Below are 9,118 nucleotides of genomic sequence, written 5' to 3'. Positions count from 1 at the left end.
ACACTGCCTCGGATCAACGATCCTAGCCCATGACAATCACTCAATTGACAGACTTCAGAAATGTGGTCCCTCATGCTTATATACTGCTATCTCCAGCTCATCATTCGGTTATCATTTCCTCCACATGCCAACCACACTTCCTCCACACGCCAATCCGGATATATCTCGTGCTCTTTATTTCATTTGTATCCTACTAGCATGACTAGGTGCATGCATCACCTCCTACGTTGCATACACACGTCAGCTCACACCTATGCATGCAACAGCTTCACCCGGGGGTAAATTAGGGTTGGCCCGATTTGTTTGACTCCTAATTCAACACTTCATTGATTATTTTATAATATAGATAACTAAAAAAAATAACTTTCAACTTTATATTAAATATATAAATTATATACTAAATTTTATTAATATAATAATAGATAAAATAAATTGGAAACTTCAAATTCACTAAGAAGAACATTTAAAATTCTTAAATATGCTTTGAAATTTCTTTTTGTTTATGTTTTATTTTGCATAAATATCAATAGTATTTAATAGTGTTTATGTTTGAATTTAAGCATATATCTCAAATTCAATATTATTAAATGTTTTACATTTTATAAATATAACTAATTTTCAACATTATTTGATTGATCACATGTTAAATTTATCAGTAGCAAACCGATTAACCCGTTGGGCTAGCCCGAAACCCGAGTTTTTAGGGTTAGGGTTGAACTTCTATAACCTGAAAAAAACCACTACTTGATTAGCCTGAGTGACCCATAACTCGGGCAAGGTTGGCCTGAAACCCGCTGGGCCGACCCGATTGATATCCCTACCAGAGACGTCTATGGAAGTTAAAATTCATAAATCTCGTATTTTGACTAAGTTTTATAATAAATATATTAAATAGAAAATGAAATAATGAGAGCCATGAATAGTGAAGGGAAGAGATAAATAAGAAATGGAGGATTGGAGGTGCTACCTGTTTAAATTAATAACAATACATCAAATTCATGTTCATATATTTATAATTCATGATTATAGCCTTATTTAAGTCCTTCCTTGTTTCCGATGGTAAAAACAGAATTACTCACGAGCAACCACCACCAACAGCTTCCCTACGTTGCGACCGGAGTATAAGCCAAAGAGAGCCCCAAGCGCGCTTCCAATGCCTTCGGCTATGTCTTCGACGTATGTGATCTTCTCTTCCTTGATTAGAAGCACAACCATCTCCAGGAACTTGGGGTAGAGATGGTAATGGTCGCTAGTGAAAAATCCTTCCATACGGACCCATTTTACTATTGCGTTAATCAAGTTGTGGACGCCTTCGGGCTGCTCAAGGCTGTTGTATTGGGAGATCATCCCACAAAGTGCAACACGACCGTTGAGTCTCATGTTGTTTAGCACCGCTTCGAGCATCTTCCCTCCCACGTTGTCAAAGTAGATGTCGATGCCATCGGGGAAGTACCTAATTAACAACAACACAAATTTGTGAGTATTATCTACATAACGATAAATTGCCGAAAACACTATAAAATTTGGTCAAATTCTATCAAAAAACTAACCAAAAAAATTATATATTTGGATTTGTTATCCACAGTCGTGGGATGATTGTGAACTGATCCATACTTGGTGGTTTTCTCAGCTGATTTACCAAACTTCGCGGTTTTTTGCTAGTTTTTATGAAATTTGTGTTGAATACAAAAGGATTCTTTTGTTATATAAGAACATAAATATGTGTATTGTGTGTTAAATTACTAACTATTCTTCAATGTTAAATAAGTATACACATTTTTATAGCAATGATAGAACCTCTTCAACGCTGCATTATAGTCTTGCTCTTCTTTATAGTTGAATGCTTCGTCAAACCCGAATTTGTTCTTCAAGAGATCGACCTTCATCAATGCAAAAGCCAACTTGTTCATCTAATGTGAAACATAAACTTGCCACAGAAGAAAAATAGCACATAAATCGACAACCAATCTAGCCAACAATCTAATAAGTTTTCGATAAGCCATTAGATTCTGACCTTTTCTTTGTTCCCCGCACTCCCAACAACGTAACACCCTGCGATCTTTGCAAACTGACCAACGAGCTGACCAACAGCTCCGGATGCAGTAGACCCTTTTTGGGAGAGCAAAACTTGAAAAACCCAACATAAGCTGTCATGGCAGGCATGCCTAAAATGATAACGCGAAACACGTTGATTTTCAGTCTCAAGTTCGTACATCTCCTACTGTTGTTTTTCAGAAACTATCAAGATAAACGTTACAAATCCAGCATTTCCCAATCTATTAATTCAAGCTTATATAGTTCATCAACAGCTCGTTTTCGTTAACAGTTTAACTGCATACATAACTTCTGCAGAATCACAAACAACTAGTTCTAGATCAGACAAATATCACTAGGAAGCATGAATCAAGCGTGAAATTTGAAGTCAATAATCACAAGGGGCTCGAGAAACTCACCAAGAATCCCTGTATAATAAGAGAGGGGCAAATCTTTATCTTGAACCTTAAACAATTGGTTTGGATCTTTAATAAGGCTATACTCCTCCCAGCCAGTAAACCCCCAAACTAGCTCGCCCGTCTTGAAATTGGATGAGACGAATCCAGTACTTTCGACTCTCCAAATCCATAAATAGGCTGTCACCAGAAAAAGGTCAACAAACACAAAAAGATGCAACCAACATTGCATCAATGGAAAGATAACATTTTTTATTTCTTTCCCCAAAATCTCACACTATTCATCAAACCAGACCTCTGCAGAAACATCAAAAAGACATAGCAAACATTTTATCAATAGAAAGATACAGTTTATATTTTTCTCCCCAAAATCTCAAACTATTCATCAAACGAAAAAATACTACTGTTATATTCCAATGAGATCATCTACACAATATTGTATTATAAGTCTATTTTTTTAATAAAATAAAAAATTAAGGGCCCCAATTTAAATCAAGACATGTATAACAAATTCTATTCCAACCAGAAGAAAAATTAATTTCAACAAGAAAAATTTAACTTAAAAAAACTAAACTTACAGAATAAAAACTAAACTTACTGAATCCAGCGTGAAAGAAGGTGAATCGAGTTCCTGATTCTTCATGAGGCCAAGAATAAAAGGATCGATGGATAAGTAGAGATTCTTCACCAAAACGGCGTCGTCGCAACCGCTGGGAATTTTGATCTGAATTTTGGAAGTTCTCAGCGACATATCGGATTCTTTCACAGATGTTTTGACATAGTTGTTGAGTATCACTTGCTTGTTGCTAATTTCCTCACCAATTTTACCGTTAATTCTGGTAGAATTCTTGTGATCAGCTTCATTGTTTTATATCTGAAAATCCCTAGAAAAGCTCTTGGCTAATGGAGTAGAAGTTTGGGGTTGTGTGTAGTAGCGGCGCCTCTGCTAGGTGAGAATCATAGGGAGACCTAATATTCTATGGAGGGACATCTTTTTTTTATATTATTTTAGATCCATGAACTTTAAAAATATAATATGAGGTCCGTCAACTGTGAGTTAATATCACTTTTTTACTATTTTCAAGTTTTTTGGATGAAAATACCCTCAATCATATTTTTAATTAACCTATCACATACTCATATGGTTTTTGTAAATGATAATAAATAGCTAAAGTAGATATATGATAAAGTAAGAGAGAGAATAACGTAGAAGAGAGTCTTATCTACATTATTCTCTATCTTACTTTACCCTTTCTTCATTAATTATTTATTATTCCCTCCGTCCGTGAAACGTTTTCCAGTTTTTCCATTTTGGCCCATCCGTGATGTTGTCCGCTTTGCTATTATTTTACTTTTTTGGTAAATGGTTCTCATATTCCACTAACTCATTACACTCACATTCTATTATAAATTCAATATATAAATATGGACCTACATTCCACTAACTTCTTTCACTCACTTTTCTTTACATTTCTCAAAACATGGACAGCATTTTGCGGACGGAGGAAGTATCATTTGTTCAAAACGAGTGCAGAAAATGAAATGTGACAAAATTTCAGGGACGGAGGGAGTAGTAAAAATATGTATAAAAAAATATGGGTATGTGATAAGTTTATTAAAAATATGCACCCGGTATTGAGGGTATTTTCATCCAAAAAACTTGAAAATAGTAAAAAAATATTTCGATTAATATTAACTCATAGTTGACAGACTTCAAATGATATTTTTAAAGTTCACGGATCTAAAATGATACATTGACAAAGTTCGTGGACTAAAAAAATATTCCTTCTTCTCAATAATAGGCGGGGGTATTTTCTTCAGCAACCATTTAATTAAAAAACACATATTAACACCTAAAGCCCCTAACCAGCCGCAATTCTCCAACACTGAACACTTGAAAAAAGATCCAATTACGTGGGCCCACCAGGCCATATAAGGGAAACTGAACGAGTCTCAGTTTGTATTTTCTTTTATGACTTTAGGTTATGGCTGGCAAAATTTATTGTATTTATAGGTCATTAGGTATTAAGTTCACTACATTTGACTAATTCACGCACAACATTTGTAAAGTTGTTTCAATACTTTCAATTTTTCGTAAAAATGCGACACAATATTAGACTTATTATTTATTTAGTTTGAATAAAGTTTAAATTTTGTCTCGCATATTTATTTAAAAAGATGTTTTGATCCACAGTTTAAAGATTTTGTCCATTAGGTAGAGTACTTGTATTTTAAAGTCTAAAATTAGGCTTGTATATTAAAAGAATATATTTTGTCCTATACATTAATAAATTTTGTCAATTAGATAGAGTACTTGTATTTTAAAGTCTAAAATTAGGCTCCTATATTAACAAAAACATTTTTATCCTATACATTAACAATTAGTAGAGTACTTGTATTTTAAAGTCCAAAATTAGGCTCGTATATTAAAAAAACATATTTTGTCCTATACATTAATAGATTTTGTCAATTAGGTAGAGTACTTTTATTTTAAAGTCTAAAATTAGGCCCGTATATTAAAAAATATATTTTATCCTATACATTAATAATTAGTAGAGTACTTGTATTTAAAAGTCCTAAATTAAGCTCGTATATTAAAAAAACATATTTTGTCCTATAAAATAATAATCAATTAAGTGTCTTCGCTTCTGGTCCTAACCTATATATTTCAATTCATATTTAACATGTTCATCAAGTCAATCCATATTTAACTCATTCATCAAGTCAAAATGAGATTAATTAACCATTAATTATTAACAAAATTAGTATTTTAATATGGCCAAGACATATAACAAGATCTAGGAATGAACGGCGATTGGGGTCGAGGGGGGCCGACCGACCCCACCGCCGGCCCATGAATACGGCCAGAATCAAGCTTCTGTCGTTGTGCTTCAAGTCTTCGACCCAACGATGTAGAAAGAATAGCAGATATGCAACGGCTAATGAAAAGGAGAGTGTTAATCAAGGATCAATTGAGAATTTATACTATATTTATTGGAGGCTATGAAGAAACTACACGTCATGGCTTAATAAAGTGTTAATTTAGGCGCTATAAAGTTATTTATGAAGGTATTAAGACACTAAATGTTCTAGTGTATTTTTTTTTCATAGTCATAACATAATTACATCACTTTATTTGTGTTCATGGATTAATATGAAAATCACATTTTATGTGAGAATCGAGAATAATATTTTGAATTTATAAACTTGGATAATTCACGGTAAAAATTAACCGTATGAAAATAATATATTTATTCGTGACTAGTAGGATTTTAATGCATATCTTTCACTTAATTTAATATATAAAAACGCCAAACTATAAACAAAGTTCAAGAAACAAAAGAAAAATATAAGTAGGCCGGGTTGAATTTAATATACATCACATTTATTATAAATCCCTTCTATGTATGTAACACCCACTTTTTTTTTCTAACTTGTGGAAAATTGACTCTTTAGTGTTGTTATTCGTATCTAATCTCTTTTACCTCGCGTTGTGATCGAGTGATATGTTTAAAGTAAGTATCATGTCGTCAGCTGAATGAAGTTCTTTTAGCATTGAAGAACTAATAGCTAGTTGAGAGGTTCTTTCTACAAATAAAAGTCCAAAAGCGTTTTTACAACGAGTTCGATGCTAGAATAAAATAAGAACACGATTTCGGACATCACAAGAGTCGTGCCGGGACGGACTCGCGCCGGGCAGCCGTGCCGAGTGCCGGGCAGCCCCGGGACAGCCATCTTCCGTCCTCCGGGTCTTGCTCGATCACCACATTTTTTTTACTCCCGATACCTACACGAAAGGATGGACCACGTGTCAAATCCACTTTCGACATCAAATTAAGACGAAAAGTTTGACAAGAACCGCATCACATCAAGCACGTTTTCCAAACGATGGTTCACGTTCTACGAACGACGGTTCAACTCCAAACGAAATTTCACGTTTTCCAAATGACGGTTCGCGTTCTACGAACCACGGTTCAACTCCAAACGAAATTTCACGTTTTCCAAACGACGGCCGCATTTATTAGTCTTCGTTTCGAAATGACAATCTGGGAGTTTTTGTCTTTTGTGAAAAATGTAATTTTCATTCCATGCTTTTGTTTCTCTTTTGTCTCTCTATATATAACTTCCATCCACTCCAAATTCTTTTACTTCACCAACAAAGAGCTACCATCAAGATTTTCGCCCCCTCTTCATTCTCTCCAAAATTTCTTCCAATCCTTGTTCTTGCATCCATTGGAGTTTGATTTTTAAGAGTTCCCGACGAATCGCATCAATCTTTGCTTCTACCGCTTGGTTTTCGATTCAAGAAGGTATAATTGAATCTTTTCCTCATCTTCTCCATTGAAACCTTGTTCTTGATTCCTTCATGCATATAGTGAGTGTAGGAATCTTAGATCGCATAATTAATCGGTGGAAATTTGTGTTTGTATGAGAACAATTGTGAATATGCGATTTTAAATGAATATGTGTGAAGTTTGAATGAATCATTGGTGAATGATGTGTGAATATATAAGAACATGACTGTGAGAACCTTTTGAAGCATGATTGTGTGTTGGAAGCATGAAAAATTGTGTTTGGATGAATAAGAAACCCTGATCTCGAAATTTTGAAGCCTGAAAACTGTGGTGTTCGGACAGTGGATTCCGACGTGTGTTTGACCAATCAAAAGATCGAATTTTAACACGAAATTTTAACTGAGTAACCTTCAAGGTATTATCTGTGTTGTGTGTGAATATCAGACCTTTTTGACGAGAGATAAATTTTTAATAAATTTTTGAAGTTGACTGTGCAATTCTGCCAGAAACTTGTATTCTCGCCCAGAAAGTTTCTTTTTCTATTTGACCGACCAAATGGCCTTATCTTGATGTGAATTTTTGACTGTATGTAATTTGAAGTGTCTTCTATGTTTTGTGAAAATTTCAGCCTCATTGAACATCGGATGAAGTTTTGGTAAATTTTTCAATCGAACCACGCAGTACTGCCAGAATTTTTATGTTCTGACCAGAGGGTTGCATTGTTGTTTTGACTGACCAAATGATATGATTTCGGTGTGAAATTTTAACTGGATGAACTTGAATGTATCTACTGTGTTGTGACCAAATTTTAGCTTCATATGAGGTCGGATGGATTTTTGGTGATTTTATAAACCAACTGCGCAGTTCTGCCAGATTCGTGGTTATGTGGAAATATCACTTGTTGCCAAGTTCAGTGAATTATATGATGCATGTATTTTTTAGGAATGTATCCTATGACGTGATTATGTGTGGCACGTTGAGAAATATTATGGCATGTTTTCCTTATGTTGATGAATGTTGGGATGGGTAATTTAAGAGAATGATAAAAGGAACGATAGGACATGCATGATAATGTGAATTGATGGAAGGCTGATTTGTATTGTGGTTTGGCAAGGGTTATTGTGTGTACGTGAGCACAAGGAACGAGGGTTTGCCTTAAGTGAATATTGAATTGTTTAAGCAAACGAGGTGGGCTTTCGAACTGAGTATTTTTAAGACTCTTTAAAGTATGTTTACAGTTTTTATGAAAAGTATTTATATGTGCTTTCTAATTAAGATATGATATTAAGTGCGAGCTTGCTATTTAATGTGAAGTATTATGATAAGTGTTATTTGCTTGGTGTTATTATATGTCGTTAGATGTTGCTTTACGAGTGCTTATGAAGTGTAGCTTTTGTTGAGTTTGAAAGTTATGTGTACGGCTTTTGATGATAGAAAAATGATTTACATTTCAAAAATGTGTTATGAAAAAAAAATAAAGTTGAAAAGGTTATGTCAAGCCATATTTTGTTTTGGAACTATGCCTACCTGACTACAACAATGAATGGAATAGATTGATGGGTGACCGTGGGAGGTAACCACTTCCCCGGCACTTGAATGGAATGGATTGACGGGTGACCGTGGGAGGTAACCACTTCCCCGGCACTTTAATGGAATTGATTGATGGGTGACCGTGGGAGGTAACCATTTCCCCGGTACTTGAATGTTAAGATATGATAATTGATGAAAGGAACGATGAATGATGAATGGATTGATGAATGAACAAGAGATAGTGAAATCGGGTTTGTCAGATACGGCATATGTTCCAGGAAAATAGATCGAAAGATCGCTTTTGAAAAAGGAAAAGAAAAATGTTTAGTGTTCTCGAACTTTTCCTAAAACCCCGAGTTCACTCAAAGAGTGGCTTGACAAAATCAGTTGTTATGAAAATATATTTCGGCACGTGTCCACTGAGTACACCAAGTACTCAGCCCTGCATATGTTTTAAAAATGTGCAGGTTGAGCAGTGATGACAGCGGGCGATGTTGAGCATAGACGATGAAGATCCTTCAATAGAATAGTACTCGGATGCGACGTGTCTCCATACACAACGTTATCTGCTCTTGACTCTTCCACTGCAGTGCAAAAGTCGAGTTTGCACTCTTTTTATCGTGCACTCTGATATATACTATGTGAGTTATTTCGGTTCAAGCTTCAGTTGTGCCACAGTTTCCCCTTTCTTCCCCGCTTCTTTCATCCTCCCCTAGTCGCGATCAACCGTATTTTCTATCCTTAAAAAATGCGGTCGTGACAGAGTGGTATCAGAACAATTTTTCTTTCCGCTCTACACCCGAGAGTCTTTTTCATTCTTAGTCTAGATTCGATTCGCTAGAC

At 35.0% G+C, this 9,118-nt stretch overlaps 1 pseudogene; it reads right to left on the bottom strand.

The window, feature by feature from the left end:
• Positions 1-920: 920 nt before the first annotated feature.
• Positions 921-3,563, bottom strand: LOC121767062 (annotated as a pseudogene).
• Positions 3,564-9,118: the final 5,555 nt, after the last annotated feature.

This window comes from Salvia splendens, chromosome 15 (assembly GCF_004379255.2).
Source record: "Salvia splendens isolate huo1 chromosome 15, SspV2, whole genome shotgun sequence".
NCBI lineage: Eukaryota > Viridiplantae > Streptophyta > Magnoliopsida > Lamiales > Lamiaceae > Salvia > Salvia splendens.
Note: the sequence above shows the minus strand (reverse complement) of the source record. Positions and strands in the feature narration are given on the sequence as shown.